At 41.4% G+C, this 22,946-nt stretch overlaps 1 long non-coding RNA gene across 3 annotated transcripts; it reads right to left on the bottom strand.

The window, feature by feature from the left end:
* Positions 1-16,067: 16,067 nt before the first annotated feature.
* LOC113023314 (uncharacterized) lies at positions 16,068-17,814 on the bottom strand. Of its 3 annotated transcripts, none has more exons than XR_003272542.1 (4): positions 17,080-17,814; positions 16,676-16,764; positions 16,387-16,559; positions 16,068-16,223 (listed from the first exon to the last, which is right to left on the bottom strand). It is a non-coding gene; the product is annotated as an uncharacterized LOC113023314 (long non-coding RNA). The 3 variants fall into 3 exon arrangements; XR_003272541.1 differs by having other exon boundaries at positions 16,068-16,559; positions 17,080-17,191; positions 17,289-17,814; XR_003272540.1 differs by having other exon boundaries at positions 16,068-16,559.
* Positions 17,815-22,946: the final 5,132 nt, after the last annotated feature.

Raw genomic sequence — 22,946 nt, 5'->3', positions numbered from 1 at the left:
CCCCCCAGGTGCTGACGTTTTGTTGAGTTTTCATGAGAAACCGGGAGCTCCCACCGTGTTTGTCGGTGGTAGATCCGATTGTGCGCTCTAACATTACAGCACAAGGAAATAACCTCTGATGCCTTTCCACAACTTAATTAGTTCTGATGGATTTTTATCTCATTTCAATTCGTTGGCGAAAGTGTCAGTACATTTCATCATAGTTTTTGTCCTCGTGTGTTAGTTTCTATTTAGCGATTTTCATCAGAAAAAAATGGTCGTTGTTGAAAACAATGACAAAAATTATTACTCAGTGAAATTAAAACTGCTATAAAAGCTGCACACTAAGTAAAGTTACATGTTGCGTGTCTTTATTTTCAACTCCAAAAATAAGCAAATATAGAATTGAGGTCTACCGCAACTTGGCTTGGTTGCTGTTGTTCCCAATTGCTTCCACTTTTTTATAATATCACTAACAGTTGACTGTGGAATTATTGAGTAGCGAGGAAATTTCACGACTGGACTTGTTGCACAGGTGGCATCCTATCACAGTGCCACGCTGGAATTCACTGAGCTCCTTTCTTTTACAAATAATTGTAGAAGCAGTCTGCACGTCTCGGCAAAGTGACTGGAACACCTGAATTCAATGACTGGAATGGGTGACTGAATACTTCTGGCAGCGTATGTTCGCATAGAGCTGGAGAATTGTGAAACTGCAAAAATCACCCTGAATCTTCAATTTAAGAAACTCTCATATATTTTTATTTGTGAAATTTGTGACTTATTTCATTCCTGTTGCAAAGATATAAATACTAAATAAGAAGATGAGGACAAATTAAAGCAAAGCAATAAAGAAGACAAAGAATAATGTTTTTAGCCTCAAGTAGTTCCACTTTGCTCTGCCCTCTGCTTCTCTTCAGAGTCTCCAGCTGTGATGTGCTCTGTAAAAAATGATGTTAGTGGACTAAGTGTTCCCCAACACCTCCCCCCCCCCCCCGCTGCAGGCAGAGAAGCACAGATCTGTAGCCGTGCTAGTCCAGAGGAGCTCGCCCCTGATGCCTACTTAATATTTGACCCTGAGGAATGGCACCTTGGGGATTCTGAACTAGGGGAAAAGAGCTGCTTTTTAGTTGAGCGGTTTGTGAGAAGGAGATCAGAGGACACCTGAGCGAGTTGACACCTTTATTTCTTTCTAGGAGGAGATGGAAAAAGCGCATTAAAATTCAGCCCACGCCTTTCCAGGTCAGCTGTAAGCAGAAAAGCTATAGAATGTGCTGCTTTGCTTTTGTGCAGCATTCACTGCCCATGCATGTTGGTGAATGGACAGCAGCAGGAAACAGCTTTCCTGAAATGACTGCAGGCTACAGAAAGCAACCTGCTACACGTTGGTAACAGGATCAAACGGTAGCTTGTTAAGGTTTATTTTAACAGTGATTTACTGACTTTATGCAGAACAAGAACAAATAAATCAATTTAACTCAAATAAGGAAACTGGTGCACAAGATACCCAGATGGTAAATGTAATGTTTATATATCAGATAGCAGATAAAGATTGTTTGGACACTGTTTCCTCATTCCTGAATAACCACACGTCTTTGTTTTGGCTTTTTTTGTTTCGTTGTTTTTTTTTTACCCAGTTAAAATCTAAGGTCAAAGCTTCTTAAGCTGATCCATTTTCCAACTAGAACATAATACAATCAAGATGGGACAATATCAAATTCTGGATTAATTTGGTGTCAAAGTCTTGTAAATCTTTTAACTACAGAAATTTCATTTCTCATTTCAACAAATATCTTATCAATTTTCTTCATTTGCTGTGAGATTACATCATGGATCTTGTTCACATTGCCTTAATCGACATGATAATAATTATAAACTCCCCACTGGTGTGAGTGTGAATTATTTTCTGTCTCTCTGTGTTAGCTTTGCATTATATTGGCGACCTATCCAGGGTGCACCCTTCCTCTCGCCCTATGGTAGCTCAGATATGCTGCAGTCCAACCACAACCCTGACAAGGGGAAATGGAAGAGGATGTGTGGATGTGTGGATCTTTATCCATTTAACTACAGATTGCACCTGAGAATCCAAAATTACTGAACTGTTGTTCTTTCCATGATTTTACTTAGGACAAGTAGGTAACCTATTGGATGACCATTAGATCCACAAATTTAATTTTTCCACAGAGGAACTACTTTGGTAGCTTCCCATGATAGTGCATATATACCTTCAACAAAGCTCTGATCAATGATAATAATAGGAGGAGAAATTAAATTCAAGCAAAAATTGTAATTTATCCGTTGTACACGGTTTGATAATTTCATGTGTCAGAACGTGGTTCTTTAGCCCCAGAAATGGTCAAGATTAACATACCTTTAATTTACTATATTGTAAATTTGCTCACTTAAGACTTTCATATAAAAAATAATAATTTCTAGTTACATCAAAGTGTTTTTTTCTTTCATCCAAGAATGGCATGAAGTAATTCCATTTGTTTTATCCTACTGTATGTTTTATTCTACTGTATATAGTATTTTATTTTATTCTATTCTGTACAGTTGCATACTGTATTTATTCTTATTGTATTCTAATTTTTGCTACATAACTTTTGCACTGTCCACTTCCTGCTGTGACAAAACAAATTTCCCACGTGTGGAACTAATAAAAGTTATCTTACCTTATTAGACCAAAATGTAAGACTGCCATCTGATGTGCGTTTTCTGATGAGCCCACCACATTTTAACTAACAAACAAAGATGACTGATGTCACATATTACACAAAACTATAAAGCCAGGAAAAAGTACATGTTTACCTTAACCAGAATGATATCATGGCTAGACATACAGTACTGCTCTTCCTTTGTAAAGCAGTGCATTACATTTTGACAGAAGGGTTTAAAATCGCAGTCTGTGCTCTTCATAAATACAACCAATCACTGGCATTTCTGCCGCCTGAGCAAACATGCATAAGCAGCAGATAACACAAAGAATTTGGTTAAAATTAACAGAGAAACTTTGCCAGGGAAAAATCCCAACAGAGTGCAGCAGAAACAGAAATGCTGCTGCCAAACATTTGTGTCTGTGATCACTTGGACTAGAACCTCATTGAACGCAGTTCCTCTTTTTTATTTTTTTTCCAAAACAGCTGCCGTAAAACCACCAGTCCAAGGGAAGACAAATAAGGGCTTTGCCATCTTCCCAGAGTTTAGTCCAGTGGGTGGTGCAGTACACGGTACAAAGCAACTGAAGGCTAATGATGTGAAAAGCTGTATTATTAACCTGCGATTATGGTGCTAATCTTGAGCAGGCTAAGCAGGCTAAGCATGCCAAGTTGTTTACAGGTGTATAGAAGCAGCATGTATGAATGTATTGCTTTAAATGTTTAGGAAGCCATTCTACTATTTTTAGAGGTTTAAAATAATTTGGGCAAATTACGATATTCTTAAATACTTTTGATAATTAGGGGGAAAAATCCTTTGCAGTCATTGAGTGACTGAAGTGTAAAACCTGGAGATGCACTGCTATGCCTTTACTGCAGCCACCTATACGCACTGCTTGTTTGTGGGTAATTTTTGTAAATTAGAAAAGCATGCTCTATTGGGTTGAGATCAGGTGACTGGCTTATGTATTGAAGAATATCTCTCTCTTTTTCTTTTTTTTTTGCTTTGAGAAACTCTTGGGTTGTTTTTCCAGTATGTTTTGAGCTGTTATCCATTTACACTGTGAAGCGCCGTCTGATCTGATCAGCTTAGCAGCATTTAGCTGAAGAGCAGAGAATGTAGCCCTGAACACTTCAGAATTCATCCTTCTATTTCTTCTGCTTCAGCAGTCACATCATCAATAAAGATCAGTGACCCAGTTCCACAGGTATCCATACATGACTGTGTCATAACATTGCCTCCACCATGTTTGACAGATGAGTTGGTATGATTTTGATCCTGAACTGTTCCTTTTCTTCTCCATAGTTTTCTCTGCTTATTCTTGTACAAGATTATTTTGGTTTTATTTGCCCAAAGACTCTGGACTAGTTTTAAACCCTCAGTATTTCTATTCATGAAAATGTCTTCCAGTACATTCATTTTTTTTAAGAATGATGTCAATTATTGATGTCGCCATTCCTAACGTTTTGCTCTCTCTCAGATATATATATATATATATATATATATATATATATATATATATATATATATATATATATATATACATACATATATATATATATATTTTTTTTTATTTAATCTTGGTAATATGTTATCTAAACAGAGAGAGGACAGATCACACTTGGCCATGACACACTTGTTATCAGTGGCTATAATTTGTAAACCATTAATTTAATGCTTTTGTTCAACCTTTTGGTTGAATTAAATTATGCACTTCAAATGCATCTTCATAGTTTTATTTAAATCCATTGCAGTGGTGCACAGAGGCAAGGTTCCAAAATTGTGTTGCTGTCCAAATATTTGACCTCATTGTATATACTGTTAGTAGATACTAAAGTTATAAATTTCAAGGTCAGCCGTGTGTGTCAAATCGCTATAAGACAAAAAAATTCAGGCTTCAGACAGACCACACGAGCTAAAAATTTTTAAAACATTCTTTCACATATTTGCGAGTGTTTGCTTTTACTTTTTAAAAAAATGTAGAAGCATGTGGCTCGTAGCACTTCTGCTACTGAACTATCAGGATGTCCATTCTTCTTATTTTAGAGAACAAAACCCAATAAAACTTTCTTCATATAAAGAAAAAAACTCAGCAAGCTGTTTAGCAATCATGGACTGCCACACAAAGCCGAGGGCAGAGAGTGGGCACAGATTAATGTCCTGCCAGGGCACAACCTTTGTCTTTGTTGATTTGTCTTAGAGCGCTGACACAGCACACTCCAGTGAGTTTGGCAAACAATGACATTGTGACCTTACTTACACACTGACTTCTAAGTTAGATAGAGAAAATGAAATGCCTGTTAAGCATTGCGCTTTACATTGTCAAACTCTCAATGGAAACTCTCGGGAGTATCAGCTACTTAACATGTGCCACCCCCTTTTTAAAGAGACAGAAAGTAATTAGACAACTGACTCAAAGGCTATTTAATATCTAAGCTGTGGGCAATTCCTTCATTATATCATTATCAATTAAGCAGAAAAAAAGTCCTGGAGTTGATTTGAGGTGTAGCGCTTGCATTTGAAAGATTTTACTGTCTTTGACCACATGTCAGACAACATGCGGTCAAAGGAGCTCTCCATGTAGGTGAAACAAGCCATCCTTAAGGTGTAAAAACAGAAGAAAAAAAAAAACATCCAAGAAATTGCTTCACTGGTAGAAGTGGCAAAATTTACAGTTTGGTACATCCTGAGAAAGAAAGGAAGAAAGCACTGGTGAACTCAGCAACAGAAAAAGACCAGGACGTCCACAGAAGACAACAGTGGTTGATGATCACAGAATCATTTCCATCGTGCAGGGAACCCCCTTCACAACAGCCAACCAAGTGAACAACACTCAGGCGTATTGATATCCAAGTCTACATGAAGAGAGGACTGCATGAAAGTAAAACACAGGGTTCACTGCAAGGAGCAAACCACTTAAGCTACGTTCACACTGCAGGTCTTAATGCTCAATTCCGATTTTTTGATCAAATCCGATTTTTTTGTCTGCTTGTTCACGCTACAAATCAAAAGCAAACGCGCTCTAGTGTGAACCCTCAAAGCAGCCCGCATGTGCAAAAGAAGACGTCACACACGACGCGCTCTGTTTAGACCCAGAGCAAACAATATTGTTTGACTGATGGCCCTTAATATAAAGACTTCGGACTTTACGTTTCCCAATTTTTGCTTGAAGTTATTTTGTTATTTACATAATAATGTAAATAACCTAATAATGATCCTTATTGCTGTTTTAGAGAGGAGCGGTGCTTCAAAGGATATATCCTTTGAAGCACCGCTCCTCTCTAAAACCGCTCCTCTCCTCTCTAGTTGCAGATTTCTGTCAGAATCTGCAGATTATACAGTACAAATAACATGCTCACGTTTCTCCAACGTTGTCTTCCCAACAGTTTCACTAACATCTACACTGATGGCCAGGAAGTGTTCGCGATGTCTTCTCTGGCGCTGATAATTGGCGTCTGTCTTGTGTCAGTGACGCAAAAGACAGATTTAATGCGACATGACCGTTCAAACAGCAGTCGCTTTCTAAAACATCGGATATGTATCGGATTCAGTACCACATACGAAAGTGACCCAGATCGGATTTGAAAATATCGGATTTGTGCCGTTCACACTGTCATACCATGATCGGATATGGGTCGCATAGGGTCAAAAAAATCGGATTTGATGCGCTTTCGCCTGCAGTGTGAACGTAGCCTTATAAGCTCACTCGTTTTCAGTCCAGTCCATGTTCCTGACCATTTTTCAGAAAAATGCTTTTTTTTTACCTGTGAATCACTAGAGCATTGAAAAGTAGGGGAGACCGGGGATAGTTGTAACATTTTTGACATTTCTGTCTGTAAATTGGAGCTCTTTTAAGGTAGTGGGTTCAAAATGTAATGCAAAGTATTTACATGTCTCGGCTATTAAATAGTGCAGCTATTTTCTCTGCAGCACAATTACCCATTGCATGGTATGGTCTCAAACACAAAGAGTGAAATGTTACAATTAACCCCATAGTCTGGGTTAGTTGTAACATATCCCGGGGTAAAATGTAACACAATGAAATAAGGGTACTAACAAAATATTAACATGTAATCTTTGTTTATTCAACACATGAACGCACTTACATCCATTTATGTAGCTGTGTGTGTGTGTGACAGAATGCAGAAATCTAACTTTTGAACATATTCCAACCCCCCCAAAAAAGACAAATTATGGAATTTTCTGCAACTGAATATTTCATTCATTTTGGTTGGTCTTCCTTGAGTTTGGCCTCATTGGCTCAGTGGGCATTATAACCTACAACTCTTGCACCAATTTTGAACATAACAATGAAGCTGAAAAATGTAGTTGTTCACCAGCATTGCAATTCCATTACTTTTTATCATGGCTTACCTTGGTGTGGTTTGCAGAGTGCTTCAGAAAGATGAGGAAATCTGTTTCTTGCACCCATCCTGATTTATTTCCACTACCAAAACTTCCTACTGGTCCATCTCTGACACAGAGGTCTGCATAATGTATGCGTGGGAACACAAACAGTGGAGGAATTGTGTTGCCAATGGCCTTAACCGCATATACAAATGCGACCAGTGAACCTCTCTCTGCTGATGTCGTTGCCCCAACTTGTTTAATATAAGTTAAAGTAATAGTGTGGTAAGTTGTAACATCTGCATTATTGTTACAACTAACCCAGACTGTTGCTGTTACAACTGACCCAGACTCCTATAGCCATGAACTAGCTAACATTACAGCCAACGGCTAAAACATTAGCACTAAAGACCTACACAGAATATGTCCCCATAGACAAACAAATAACATAATTCAAGTTTGATGAGTTTAACTGCAAAGCAGATAATGCTATTAGAAATTGAAATAAAGTAGAAAAACTTACTTTTTGGTATACAAATTACTTTTTTTCGTGTTAAATTGTCTGTGTTTGACAAAATGTGCTGATTTTTCACATGTGATAGCAGAACTGAGTTGGGCATGCACAGGATGAGTCACATCATTTGAAACTTAGCCCTGATTGGAGAAATTGGAAGTGTTACAACTGACCCACGTTACAACTATCCCCGGTCTCCCCTACATAACTCAATTGTACAAATGCCTTATATGCTGTATTTCCATTTATGTTTGCTCATTTCAATAAACCTCTACGCCTATTGTCCATTTTTCTCGGAAAATATAAAGGAAGGAGGGTTGGCTCAAGACTTTTGCATAGCATAACATGTCTGTCTGTATGGGTTTCTGTCTGTCAGTTATAATTATGGTTCAGGTTGTAGTGCAGGTCTTCCATGACATGGAAGGTCAGTGGCTCAAACCACTTTCTTGTATCCTCATTGAAGTGTCTGTGCACAAGATGCCAGACTGTCTTTGGTGCATCCACTGGTATGTTTTCTCTTTTTAAAGATTTTACATCCCTGCTGGCTGAATGTTGGGGGAGCTAGACTGTGTTTAAAATGCTGTTTTGCAGTAGCAAAAGCACAAAAACACTCACTATAGCTGATAGTAATACCTAAGGTGTGATGTATAAGTTATTTTTCTTGATTTCCTACAGTTGCTGTAATATCTCGCTCGACTACAGGTTTGGCCAAGGACATCTCCTAATCTTTTTTTCCTCGCACTCTCTCTTTGTGGAACAACTGTGCTAAATTCAACCAATTTTCCCTCAATAAACAGCATAAGACAGATGGAGTGCTTTCATCCAGTCAGCAAATCATGTTGGGTAAGATTGATGTTCTCTCGCCTTCTTTCTCTCACACGAGCACGCACTCCCACTCCCTTAGATCACTGTATGTGTGTCTCTGTGTTTATGTGGTCAGCGGCAGATGCTTTAAATTGGCAATCCTGTGAGAGCTGTGCCACTCCAGTCCACTGCTTTCCTCTAATCATCACACTGTTGAGACCCAAAAACAAATATTGACACGGTGCAAAATAGTCTGTCATTTCTTTGTATTTTGTAGCCATAAATTATGCAGCTTTTACTGAGGATCATGTAATGACTGGTAAGAAAATTGATCAGGGCTTTAGGCTTTAAAAATTTGAGTAAAACTAATGTTTGGCATAAAATATCACAGCACTGAAGTTACAATTAAATTAAGGACTCTTCCGCTTGACGAAAGAGGCAGTCAAGCTTAGCATACAAAGCAAACGCTTCTTTCAATATTTCGAAATTAGGCATATGTCTGGGGGATTTCATACGTGATTCCCAAAGATGCTTGACTGTATACTCTAAGTAATTGGTTTGAAATCCTTCTTGTTCCATTGTATTTTTTGTGACAGCTTGTCAATGATCCCCGAAGCTTCCTTCTTTAACCGCAGACATTTATAAGCCACAGAGCAGGTTTGGTCGCAAATTCAGCTGAGGTCGAAAATCATCCACTGTCATTCGTGTTCTGGCAGTATTTTTCTGCTGGATATAAGACTTAATGGTCCGCTGAGCGTTTTAGACACAAACACTGGAAGATCTAGCAGAAAAGGGAGCCCGAGAGAAAAAGAGCAGCCGTCTCACAGTGAGACAAGTGTCTACATAAAACATGGCTGCCATTTCTTCCTTTGATCTAAACATGGCTCAGAGTGTGGATTATTAAAGAGGAGGATCTGTTGTCAAAATCAACTCGTTTCTCTGTTAGAACACACACACACACAAAATGTAGTGATAAATTGTCTGCCACTACGCTGAAAAAGGCCAGCTCAGTCAAAAAAAAAAAAATCAAATCAGCAATTTTCAGAGCAAAACTCTGATGCAGTAAAGATTACTCACAGGTCAACAGATGGTAGGAAACTGATGATAAGAGGTTAAATAGGACACAAGGGCACGGCTTAAAAGAAATGTATATAAATATTTGCAGTAGTATTATTAATGCGGATTTAAACGTGCATGTCAAAAGTTAAATACGAGCAACAAGCAGCCATCACATATAAATTGCTTCAGCTGTATGTGAGAGGTACAGCTCGAGTGAATCCTGCAGGTCCCAAATACTACAGTGTGTGAAGCAAAATCTTGCTATGTATTATTTAGCAGGATACCATTAGGAAATCACTCACTTGCAAATATAAATACACTGAAGCAGCCATAAGAATCCTACGATTTAAAACAGAATAAAAGCTGTCTCTTTCCCTGAGGGAGACAATTAGCAGAAGCACAATCCTCTGTTTCATCTCAGAAGAATCTCCACTTAATCTCTCTGTATTTTCAGCCAGTTCCTGTGCAGTGGCTTAATTCACATTCTGAGCACAGCAGATCCATTGCTGGCTGGCTTTCTTGTGAAAACTTCAATATGGATCTGGGTTCTTTTGACTGACTTTGTACTCTGGAAGGTCACCTGCAGGTTGAAACCAACAGTGTTCGGAAAAGAAAACCCCAGTTAACTTACATCCATTAGTACATGGCTTTATTCAAAAGTAAGATCCCAGTGGGAGATCCAGCATGGGGCCACTTATAAGTTGACAGTTGAAAAAAAACAGTCTGCTTCTCAATTTTTGGGTCTCGCAGTGCTGTTTTGTTTTAAGTAGCTATTTTGTTGTTTCAATGAACAAAATGAAAGTGCATTCCCTCCATGTCACCTCGTGGAGAATAGTCTGGGTCTAAAAAACACTGAGCATCAGGTGCACAGAGATTAAAGTTAAAGTCCCAACTAACCCCCCCCAAAGCCCCAGATTTGTTTGTGTGTGTGTGTGTGTGGGGGGGGGGGGGGGGGTGTTTTTGTTTTTTGAACTGTGATCTTAAGCAGACATTTATAAACCATTGGATTTTGAGGTAAGCCTTCAAAACCTCCCATAATCCAATACAACATCACCACTTACTTGTATCTGACAGGCCTCTGCAAATTTAGATGACCCCTGCAGGCTTTGCATAGAATTGGGCCCTGATTTGGGGTAATATTTGAGCAGAAGAGCCAATACTTCTTTGATCTAAAAATCTTAAGGGAATGATTGCCAATAGTGAGTGGAGATGCTTGCCAACACAGCACAAATGGTAAAGTTAAAAAAAAGAGAGAGAGAGTACTGTGAAACAGTGCAGATGATGCTGGTGTCACGCTGGGGGAAAAGAACCAGTGCTCAATTCCCCCAAGCTTAGAAGAAACAGATAAAGCCAGTGAAAAGGCTTTATGTCAGACTCTATTAATCCATGGCTGCGCTTAAGAGTTGGCTGTTAAATCATCTGTGAGTGTGCAGTAAGGTAGCTTAGTGCTGATGTTGCACCTCATTCCACAGATGGGAAAACACTGAACCACCATAAGTGAGGCTTCACTTCCCAATTTAAGCCTCAGAAACTACTGAATCCTCCAACTTCAGAAACTACTGTACTGGCAGTCTCAGCCACAGTGCTACTTTTTCCCAAAAGAGTATGTGTATGTGACATAGTGGAGCAGGTAACACGACGGGTGTTTAAATGTTATGATTAGTGTGTCGTCAGCAGAGATGGGCAGTAACGCGTTACTTGTAACCACTTGTAAAGTAAGGGATTACTATTGCAAAAACGGTAATTAGATTACCGTTACTTTCCCGTAGGAACGCTGCGTTACTGCGTTACTAAAACCGTGATTTTTTTGCAAGAATATCTCATGACAGTGACGTAAGTGCCAAGTTCGTGACAACAGCTGTGTGCAGATCAACAATGGATAATATATTGAGTACGGAGAGATTATGAGCATGCAGTGTTTAAAGCATGGAAGTACTGACCTTACTTTAAGTTTGATTCCATAAAAAGTGACAAAAACATTAGTGTCCGTTGTGCGTGGGAAGAAAACTTCTTTTTACAGCGAAAAAAAAAACCCCTAAACTTCCGAGCAAGCACCGAGCGCACTACGACATAATGGGAAATTCACAGAGAAACTCGCAGATTCTTCAACTGACCGCTGCGGCACACCTGCACCGGCTTTACAGGTGAAAACAGAGCAAATAGACCGCTAGTCTTTGACTTTATTTATTTTCTGCTGTGTTTGACTTGCATCTATTTGAAAGAGTGAGTGGGTTAAATATTAAACAAATTTCTTCCAGTCAGTGAATGTTGCATATAATTTAATTTTTGCCTGATGCATAAAGTTAAAAGATTAAAATTAATAAAACAAGTTTTAAAAAGGAACTTTTCCATTTGATTACATTTTGTATGATGGATTATGCAGAAAAAGTAGAACTGGGCTGAAAGATCTATCGCTTTATCACCTATTCAGGTTGTAAATCGTATTTTTAAAAAGTAACTAAGTAATTAATTACTTTTGAAAATAAGTAATCAGTAAAGTAACTGGATTACTTTTTTGGGAAAGTAATCCGTAATTAGTTACTGATTACTTTTTTCAAGTAACTGTAGCCTGCATACTTTGTCTTGCTATGCAAGATGCTTACAAACATACATGCAGGTTTAAAAAATAAAGCTCAGATTAGAAGTCTGTTGCTGGTCTTCATTTCATTAGCATTGTGCCTGTGGATGCAAGTGCTTTCAGTTTGTCTACGCTTAAACATCTCATCTATCTTATTTTACTGTTTTGCAGAAGCAGTAAAAGTACTTTGTGTGTCATAATTGGCAGTAGGGTTGTCAAATTACCAGAATTTCAGACGTGATACAGACTTCAACTGATAAAACACACACAAACCCACACACACGTGCAATAAGACTAAGTGCAACACTCTTTTCTGACAAAGCTGTGTTTTTACTCAGTTGTATATAGAATTTGTCTTCTATTTTTATCCTATTGTATATTTTATTCTATTTTATTCTACTGTATATAGTATTTTATGTTATTCTATTCTATTCTGTACAGTTGTGTAGAGTATTTTAATTTTATTGTATTCTAATTTTTGCTATATAACTTTTGCACTGTCCACCTCCTGCTGTGACAAAACAAATTTCCCACGTGTAGGACTAATAAAGGTTATCTTATCTTATCTTATGTTATACCACGAAAATACTCCACACCATTTTCAATACCACAAAGAAGCTTCTTACCCCATCCTGCAACAACGTAAGTAATAGCTCTAAAAAGTCATTAATTTTTTAACTAATTTTCCCAAATATAAGTTAGATTTATCTAAATAAGTATTAAAGTTTATTCGTTTTACAAATAACTTCAATAATTTCAATACTGTCATGATCCTGGGTCGTTGACCCAGCGTTTTGTGTTTCTTTTTGGGTTCATCTTGTGTTTGGTGTTTATTCTGATTCTGTATTAATTCTTTGGGTTGGTTGTCGTGTTTATTATCCCTACCTGTGTCTCCCCTCTGTGCTCCGTTCAGGTCCCTGTGTTTTTGTTGCAAAACAGTCTGGGTGTTTCCGGTTTTACTTTGTAGGTCTGCCTCTCATCATGTCCATTAGTATCAGCTGTGTCCACCCCTGCATGTCATCTCCTCATTACCTAGTGTGTATTTATAGTGTGTGTTGGCTTCTGTTCATCGTCGGATCGTCTGTGTTTCTCGGTGTAACTACGTCTCTCTGCATTCTCTGCTCCCCGTTTCATGCTTAGGTTTGTTATTTAGTTTTCCCAGTCTAGGTTTTTTCAGTCATTCGTCTTGTCTCACTACCTGTTCAGTCGCTCCACTTCTGCAAATAAAACTTCATTCTCATCACCAGTCAACTGCCTGCATTTTGGGTCCTTTTCCTCCTACACCACACGGCTCACGCCGCCAGCCGTGACAGCACAATCCGACCATACTATGGACCCCGCAGGCTCCGCCCGTGAGGAAGATATTCTCCGCGTACAGTGTCTGATGAGCCGAATAACCCGCGCCACGGACAATTTCTGTTGGACTAAACGCTATTAAGGCGATCGTCGAAGGAAATCCTTTCCTTCGTGAGCTTTCCTGCTATGGAGATTTCATGGGAGAATTAAGCCGAGGCCAGGAGGCGTGGCGGGCTCGGGAGCGGTCAGAGCGCGTCGATTCCCGGAAGGCCTCGCTGCAGTCGCAGCCGATGGAGATCTCTGCAACGCAGCAGCAGACTTTACCGCGGAGAGCTGTTTCCGTGCCGGTGCCAAGGAATTCTTCAGCCTCCGCGTCCCGCTCTGATCACTACACACCTGCCTCTTTCCTCGCGGCTATGTGGTCAGACGATGAGGAGCCAGCTTCCTTTTCCCCTTCATCACTAGCCTCCTCTGTCGTCTTCTCCGCATCCTCCTCCCGCAAGAAACGGCATATGCGCCGCCAGCGCTCCTCTCCTCAGCTGGACTCTGAGATTATGACACAGCCAGCTGTGGTGAGTGGTAAAGACTGTCTTTCTGCTTTCTCCGAACTGCAAAGTGTTACCCCAGAGACTGAATCCAAAGTTTCTATGGGCTCAGGATCAGATATCACTGTCTCAGTTAATGCTGAAGCGGCAAAATTAAAGACTGTGGTTTCGGAGACCATTTTTTCCAGTCCCAGGGATTTAAGGGGCTCTCTTCATGCACCCTCTGAATCCAGGGATGCTTTAAAGGGTACGGTTAATACTGACTCCAGGATTGGAGATGCTAGCCCTGTTTTTCAAGGGACTGCGACCCCCTCCGGGGCCTCCCCAGAAGCTGAGCCACTTTCCTCAGCTGATTCTGGACCCCTGGAGGTTAAGGAGCCAGGGCAGGTCGTTCAGGAGCAGTCGCCATTCCCACTGTTAGCACAGCAGTTAGCTCAGTCTCCAGCATCAGCTGCTCACTTGCCCTTAGCTCAGTTACCAGCTCAGGTTGCAGGTCAGCTATTAGTTCCACCACCTGTTCAGCCATCAACTTCACCTACTCCTCCTGTACATGCAAGCCAACCCATAACGGACAGTTCAACAACTTCTTACTCTAAGCAGAGAGACAAACCCAATAACAATGGAAACATTCCTCAAGAGCTGGCCAGTTCTGAGACTGAGACACACTCCAGGGCCTCCCCAGAGGCTGGGTTTCAGCCCCCAGCTGACTCTGGACCCCTGGAGGTTAAGAAGCCAGCTGAGGACTGCACCGGACTGTCGCTGCGTGAGCTGAGTCACTGCTCAGTGCAGCTGCAGTCTGCTATATGTTTGCCAGAGGCCCGTGTGCCTGCTGGTTCTGTTGCGTCCCTGCCAGAGGCCCGTGTGCCTGCTGGTTCTGTTGCGTCCCTGCCAGAGGCCCGTGTGCCTGCTGGTTCTGTTGCGTTCCTGCCAGAGGCCCGTGGGCCTGCTGGTTCTGTTCTGTGTGTGCCAGGGGCTCCGGTGCCCACTGGTTCTGAGACTGTTTTTGCTGGGGGGCCCGAGGAGCCTGTCCTGCTTCCTGCCTCGTCAGCTGGAGGGCCCGAGGAGCCCATCCAGCCCCAAGACTCGTCAGCTGGAGGGCCCAAGGCACCCGTCCAGCCCCAAGACTCGTCAGCTGGGGGGCCCGAGGAGCCCGTCCAGCCCCAAGACTCGTCAGCTGGGGGGCCCGAGGGGCCCGTCCAGCGTCCTGCCTCGTCAGCTGGAGGGCCCGAGGAGCCCGTCCAGCCACCAGCTGCAGCCTCATCATCCTTGCCAGCTGCAGCCTCATCATCCTCGCCAGCTGCAGCCTCATCATCCTCGCCAGCTGCAGCCTCATCATCCTCGCCTGGTCCAGCCTCCCTGTCTTCACCCACACCGTCGCCTGGTCCAGCTTCAGCTTCATCAGCTCCGCCTGGTCCGGCCTCCTCATCAGTGTCATCAGCTTCGCCTGGTCCGGCATCTGCTTCAGCATCCTCCTCGTCTGGTCCAGCGTCTGCTTTGGCTTCATCCTCGTCTGGTCCAGCCACTGCTTCATCCTCGTCTGGTCCAGCCACTGCTTCATCCTCATCTGGTCCAGCCACTGCTTCATCCTCGTCTGGTCCAGCCTCCGTGTCTTCAGCATCGCCTGGTCCGGCTCCAGCCTCCGTGTCTTCAGCATCGCCTGGTCCGGCTCCAGCCTCCGTGTCTTCAGCATCGCCTGGTCCGGCTCCAGCCTCCTCATCAGCCTCCCCAGATAGCAAGGAAACATTGAAACAATGTTGAGTCAATATCAGGCTGTGTCATTGAATCAACGTTGAAGTGTGACGTTGACCTAACGTCACTCTTGCACCCTTTTTTAACGTTGAAACAACGTCAGGTTTTGATGTTGAATCAATGTTGAAACCTGACGTTGATTCAACGTTATATTTTCTAATACTGCTGACATTGAAACAATGTCAGATTCTGATATTGAAACACTGTTGAGCTATGGTGTTGATTTTCCACCTCTTTCGCACAGTTGCTTTTTATTAAAACAACAGTTAAATCATGACTGGAAATCTACCTTTCTTTATAGGTATTTTAACCAATACTAAACTACTGCATGTTTCCATCAATACTTCAACCACCTAAAAACATAATTGTACTTATTCCTTAAATTGGACACCCTTGTCAATATTAATATCCTAAAATAAGAAAGCATTGCATGTGATGTAACAGAGAAAAAAATAAACATAAAAAGGTCAATAGGCATGTTTCGTTTGCTAAATACTTTATTAAAAGACAGTTTCCTATTTACGTTTATACGATTCACAGAAGTTTGTAATTTTTTGCATGATGTGCGTCCTGCACCACCCAAATGATCTGGGGCGTATCGGAGCCATTTCTGCACTGCTTGTGCAAAGACAAACTCGGACATAGTTTGCCCCTAACTGCTGCGTCAGGCTCCAATCAAGGCAAAGCGTCTCACCTATAGACACATTTTAAGAGATGGAATTAGCGTGTCTCATGTCTTAAATGTGTATGCAAGTGCTTGTGTGTTTAATCAACAAGCCGTTGTTATGTATTTAAATCACATCTGACAGCTATTACACTTTATAGTTACAAAGTGTACATAACCTTTATATACTTACCATTGCCTTATTTGCCTCTTGTGATTGAAGAGCTGGCTCTGCATTGTTTAGCTCCTCAATGTTGTGCAAGGGCAAATCCAGAGGCAGTACCCCAGCATCTACCGATTCATTGCAGCCGGTATTGCGGATGGCTCTGACCTCCTCACGGAGTTCGTTAACAGCTCTCGTCAGGTCTGACAGAAAAAGATTTAAAAAAATTTTTAAGTATTTAAGAATACAGACAACTTATCAAAAGTTTCCTTGTGTCACACACAGATATGTACAAAGACACTAGACAGTATTTTATTACCTGGTATTTTCACTCGAGGGGCCTGGGGAAACCATTTTTTTGTGGGCTGATCATCCTCTGAGTCACTATATGTGTACAGGGGATTTGGTCTAAAGAAAAAAAGTTGAAAACGGTCATAAGTAATTACAAATGTGCTTTTGGAATATTTTTTCCTAAAGTTACAGTTTGATTTATAACAACACACACAGGAAACGGAGCTGTGCAAGAAGGTACAGTATACAAGGAATTTTTGAAGTGCACAAGTGTACACGGCTTTGCATTTATAAAAAGTTTACAAGCTTCCACTTTTTGGACTATATTATGTGGTGATATTGCAGTATGCAAGCACCACAGATATGTATAAAAGACAAGATCATAAATTCTTAGCAATCAAAGATATGTTTGTGAAATAAAAAAAGTTTTACTTGTGCTTTCTTTTATGACTGGTCTGAGTTTCAGCTTCAGACTGAAGGTCAGACGTATCACAGTGTTCACTTAGATATTTCTGAAGACTGCGTTCTGCTTCGTGAAACGTGTCTGGAAGTACAAACACAATGTATGGCCAGACATAAATTAGGACACGAAAAACTTGTTATTGTTACATTTATACAACACCAATCCAGATGATACCCACCATGGCTTATTAGAAGTCGGACTGGTGCATAGGTGAGCCATGTTGCACCAGGATGAACTCTCCTCTTTACTGCGTCGTGGATCCTGAATGTGTCTCACGGAGGATATGGAGGCCATGACAATTTCTCCCCATTTATCCATGATCTAGGGACTATTTCTGTACCACCAGTGCTAAACTGCACAATGCACCAGTCTTTCATTTTTATCTTTTTTTTAATTTGGAGTCCTTTTTTGCCCTGTCTAGGATAAACAGGAAACAGATAATTACAATATATTTCATAGTCACTACAAAACTTGATCTATTGATTGAACTAAATAATAAATAATAGCTTAAAATGTATATAGGCAACAATTACAAGCAAACCCGTATATGTAAGCATTTAAACACTGAAGATAATAAAATTAACAGTATTTTGTCTAAGTCTGCCATTGTAGGAATTCATGGCACCGAGACAAAAACTTGGCGCACAGTGTGGCGTCAAAATAGGCGCACACCTTTGACGCTGCATTTTCTCCGTCTTCCTCGTCCACACGTAAATGCTAAACGCAGTTTACGTGTGGACAAAAGGTGCAAATGCAAGTTAGGTGAGCGTGCAACGTAAAGGTAGGTGAGCGTGCAACGTAAAGTTAGGTGAGCGTGCAACGTAAAGTTTGAATTGAGTGCGAATTGAAGCGGGTGCTCTCCAATCATTAAAAGTAACAAAGTCATTGAACACATTTATACAGTTACCTTTACGTTTATCAATCATATATCACAGATTTACAATTTTTTGTAGTACTATGCTAAAAAGCAACCACAGAGCGAAAGTCTGGGTCAAGCGCCGAGGTGACGGCAAGAACAAAGGAACCCTCGAAGCGTTAAAGCTAGCTTTGTAAGGGAATATAACGGAAAAGTATGAAACGAAAATGTTTTCTTTGTTGATAGACTTTGTTTGCAGTGCAATTTATTTGTTGCCGGATTGTAAGATGAAAGTAGACACAATTTCGGGCTCCCACATTTTATCCAAAACTTTACATTAACAAGTTTGTTTTGTTTTTTTTACTGTTATTCAAATGCAACCGTGGAAATAACGAATAGAACAAAAGTCATTCATTCTTACCTTATACTAATCGTGGTGCAGGCCAGTGCAGTGCATGAACTGATACCTTCTCCGGTCAATTCCGCTGAGAGTAAATCTAATGTCCCGCTCTACTGTACAAGACAATGGTTACCTGGAGGGATGTACCAATGTGATAGGGGTGCTGCGGAATAGTCCAAGTGGTAGCAGCTTTAATTTCCCGCTCAACCATAAATCGATGGTTTTTCAATGTGATTGTTGTCACCTTGTCAACTATAAATAGATCAACAATCAACGATGACAGAACAACAGTGAATCAATGTTATTTCAATGTCAGTGTCAGGTTTCATCAGTATTTCAATGTTGTTTCAACATTGGTTTTGTGTTGACATTTCAATCCTGACGATTCTGATGGTTCAGATGGAAAATCAACATCTGTTCAATGTCTCCTTGCTATCTGGGTCGCCTGGTCCGGCTCCAGCGTCCTCATCAGCCTCGCCTGGTCCGGCTTCTGCTTCAGCGTCGCCTGGTCCGGCTTCTGCTTCAGCCTCCGCATCCTCATCATCCTCATCAGCGTCGCCTGGTCCGGCTTCTGCTTCAGCCTCCGCTTCCGCTTCGCCTGGGGCTGCAGGGGCCACGCAGCCTTCAGGTCCCCTATTACCGCCTCCACATCGTCGGTCATCTGCCAGGCCGCTTGTTGGGCATCTCCGCCACCGTGGACGCCCTCCTGAGCACCCTCCTGAACGCCGCCACTGCCTTCCGCGTGGCCGGCCCCCGGATCTGCTCTGTCGCCGCCACTGCCTTCCGCGTGGCCGGCCCCCGGATCTGCTCCGTCGCCGCCACTGCCTTCCGCGTGGCCGGCCCCCAGAACTGTTTGCCCTTCGCCGCAGTTGCCGTCCACACAGTCGGCCCCCAGAACTGAACTGTTTTGGCCTCCTGCGCTGTCGGCCTCCGGGTCAGCCCCCTGAACTTGACCTTCTGGGTCTTTCTGGGCTCTGTCCCTCCTTCCTGGTCCCCCGCCGCCAGCCCTGGTTGGGTTGTTTTCTGTTTTTGGCCGTTTTTTGTGCTTCTGTTGGGCAGTCTGGGGCCCGCCCTTGAGGGGGGGGGGGGGTACTGTCATGATCCTGGGTCGTTGACCCAGCGTTTTGTGTTTCTTTTTGGGTTCATCTTGTGTTTGGTGTTTATTCTGATTCTGTATTAATTCTTTGGGTTGGTTGTCGTGTTTATTATCCCTACCTGTGTCTCCCCTCTGTGCTCCGTTCAGGTCCCTGTGTTTTTGTTGCAAAACAGTCTGGGTGTTTCCGGTTTTACTTTGTAGGTCTGCCTCTCATCATGTCCATTAGTATCAGCTGTGTCCACCCCTGCATGTCATCTCCTCATTACCTAGTGTGTATTTATAGTGTGTGTTGGCTTCTGTTCATCGTCGGATCGTCTGTGTTTCTCGGTGTAACTACGTCTCTCTGCATTCTCCGCTCCCCGTTTCATGCTTAGGTTTGTTATTTAGTTTTCCCAGTCTAGGTTTTTTCAGTCATTCGTCTTGTCTCACTACCTGTTCAGTCGCTCCACTTCTGCAAATAAAACTTCATTCTCATCACCAGTCAACTGCCTGCATTTTGGGTCCTTTTCCTCCTACACCACACGGCTCACGCCGCCAGCCGTGACAAATACAGATCCTGAAGGTATATTTTAAAATCTACTGATAAACAAAGGGTACAACAAACATTACCTGACACATCTAAATAATTTCATTATTGTAGACAAGAGCATAATGGAAAAGTTACAGATCAACTTTGGATAAGAAAATATAAAAAACAACGCTCAGAGTGAAAGATTAAACCAGTCACTGAACACATTTTAAAACGGGCCTCAGTGCTTGCTACAATTTAATAAGAAACACTGTTTAAAAAAAAAAACATTGGAAAAGTAGAAAAGTTTATTGTCTTGTCCACATCTGCCTGCAGCCTGTCTCTCATCCAGCATTCACATTGCTCTGCCTCACTCTGTAGCTCTTTACAGGCTTGGCTCTGTTCTTCAGGCCTGATTTAGCTGCTCTGCTCCAGAGTCCGCTCTTTATCTGCTCGGATTAGCTCTTCACACTGGACTCTCTGGTCAGCTCAGCTATGGTTCCTCCACTATTCTGCACAGCCTCCAATCCACCAGGTTCTCCATGGCTCAATAGTCCATCGCGCCCCGGAGTCTCCTAGCCGCTACGCTAACGATAACAGTTTGCTAATGTAAGAGCTAATAGCTAAACAGCATATGTTAGGATGTGCGCCAGTTGGGTTAACCTTTACAATAACTGTTTGATACTTCAGTGTTGTTGAAACTTTCCAGAGATTTTGTGACATTTTTAACTTCCTGCTAAAGTGCTGTTAAACATTAAGTACTCAATCTTTAGTGACAACAGGAGCCAACCCAGATAGCAAGGAGACATTGAACAGATGTTGATTTTCTTTCTGAACCATCAGAATCGTCAGGATTGAAATGTCAACATTGAAATACTGATGAAACCTGACACTGACATTGAAATAACATTGATTCACTGTTGTTCTGTCATCGTTGATTGTTGATCTATTTATAGTTGACAAGGTGACAACAATCACATTGAAAAACCATCGATTTTTGGTTGAGCGGGAAATTAAAGTTGCTACCACTTGAACTATTCCATAGCACCCCCTCTCACATTGCTACATCTCTCCAGGTAACCATTGTCTTGTACAGTAGAGCAGGACATTAGATTTACTCTCAGCGGAATTGACCGGAGAAGGCATCAGTTCATGCACTGCACTGGCCTGCCACGATTAGTATAAGGTAAGAATGAATGACTTTTGTTCTATTCGTTATTTCCACGGTTGCATTTGAATAACAGTAAAAAAAACAAACTTGTTAATGTAAAGTTTCGGATAAAATGTGGGAGCCCGACATTGCGTCTACTTTCATCTTACAATCCGGCAACAAATAAATTGCACTGCGAACAAAGTCTATCAACAAAGAAAACATTTTAGTTTCGTACTTTTCCGTTATATTCCCTTATATAACCTAGCCTAACGCTTTGAGGGTTCCTTTGTTTGTTCACCTAACTTTACTCAGCACGCTCACCTAACTTTACGTTGCACGCTCACCTACCTTGCGTTTGCACCTTTTGTCCACACGTAAACTGCGTTTTATTATTTATTTATTAGTTTTTCGCCTCTCACTGCTTAAGCCATTAATATTTCTAGAATTGTTTTTTTTAAACAGATGCGACCTCACAAAAGCTATTAACTATGCTGTCAGACCTGACGAGAGCTATTAACGAACTCCGTGAGGAGGTCAGAGCCATCCGCCATCCCTGCTGCAATGAATCGGTAGATGCTGGGGTACTGCCTCTGGATTTGCCCTTGCACAACATTGAGGAGCTAAACAATGCAGAGGCAGCTCTTCAATCACAAGAGGCAAATAAGGCAATGGTAAGTATATAAAGGTTATGTACACTTTGTAACTATAAAGTGTAATAGCTGTCAGATGTGATTTAAATACATAACAACGGCTTGTTGATTAAACACACAAGCACTTGCATACACATTTAAGACATGAGACACGCTAATTCCATCTCTTAAAATGTGTCTATAGGTGAGACGCTTTGCCTTGATTGGAGGGACCACACTGGAGGTGCGAGTCCGCCGCGGACTCAGTACTAAACTGGGCAGGGAAAAAACCAAGGACCAGACAAAGCAAAAAATGTCATTTAAAGATACAGCGCTCTGCAAATGCATATTTGGTAAGTTTTACCGTTTTTTTGCTATATTACTTTGTCTTTCTTAATAACAAGACTTTCATGTCCGGTTAATCTGGAGATGGAGTCTTTGGTCTTTGGCTTGTTTAGTCCACGGGTTGTAGTTTGTACAGCTTGAGGACCCCATGTTTATTTTGTTTTAAAGAATACACGGCACACCATGCTAAGACTTATCACTTTTTCCGCTCATAGCTCTTTGGGAATCAAATGCGGCAGTTTGCAGATTTACGCCTGGTGACTTTCATGTTTATCAGCCTAGGAGTTTACATACTTTCTCCCCGCTGAAGACAGTTAAAAAGAGCTTATTCATGTGCTCTAATTCACTTTTTTTGTTTGTGTGTGTGTGTATTTTTGTCCTAGATGGCCTGACGCAGCAGTTAGGGGAAAACTCTATGTCCGAGTTTGTCTTTGCACAAGCAGTGCAGAAATGGCTCCGATACGCCCCAGATCGTTTGGGTGGTGCAGGACGCACATCATGCATCCTTATCCCGGAGTAAAAAATTACAAACTTCTGTGAAACATGTAAATGTAAATAGGAAACTGTCTTTTAAGAAAGTATTTAGCAAACGAAACATGGCCTACTGACCTATTTTTTTTTTCTCTGTTACATCACATGCAATGCTTTCTTATTTTAGGATATTAATATTGACATGATACATTGTGAGACATTTGTTTTTTTTCGATAAAGGTTGTCCAATTTGAGGAATAAGTACAATTATGTGTTTAGGTGGTTTAAGTATTGATGGAAACATGCAGTAGTTTAGTATTGGTTAAAATACCTATAAAGAAAGGTAGATTTCCAGTCATGATTTAACTGTTGTTTTAA

This window comes from Astatotilapia calliptera, chromosome 6, assembly GCF_900246225.1.
Source record: "Astatotilapia calliptera chromosome 6, fAstCal1.2, whole genome shotgun sequence".
Classification (NCBI taxonomy): Eukaryota; Metazoa; Chordata; class Actinopteri; order Cichliformes; family Cichlidae; genus Astatotilapia; species Astatotilapia calliptera.
Note: the sequence above shows the minus strand (reverse complement) of the source record. Positions and strands in the feature narration are given on the sequence as shown.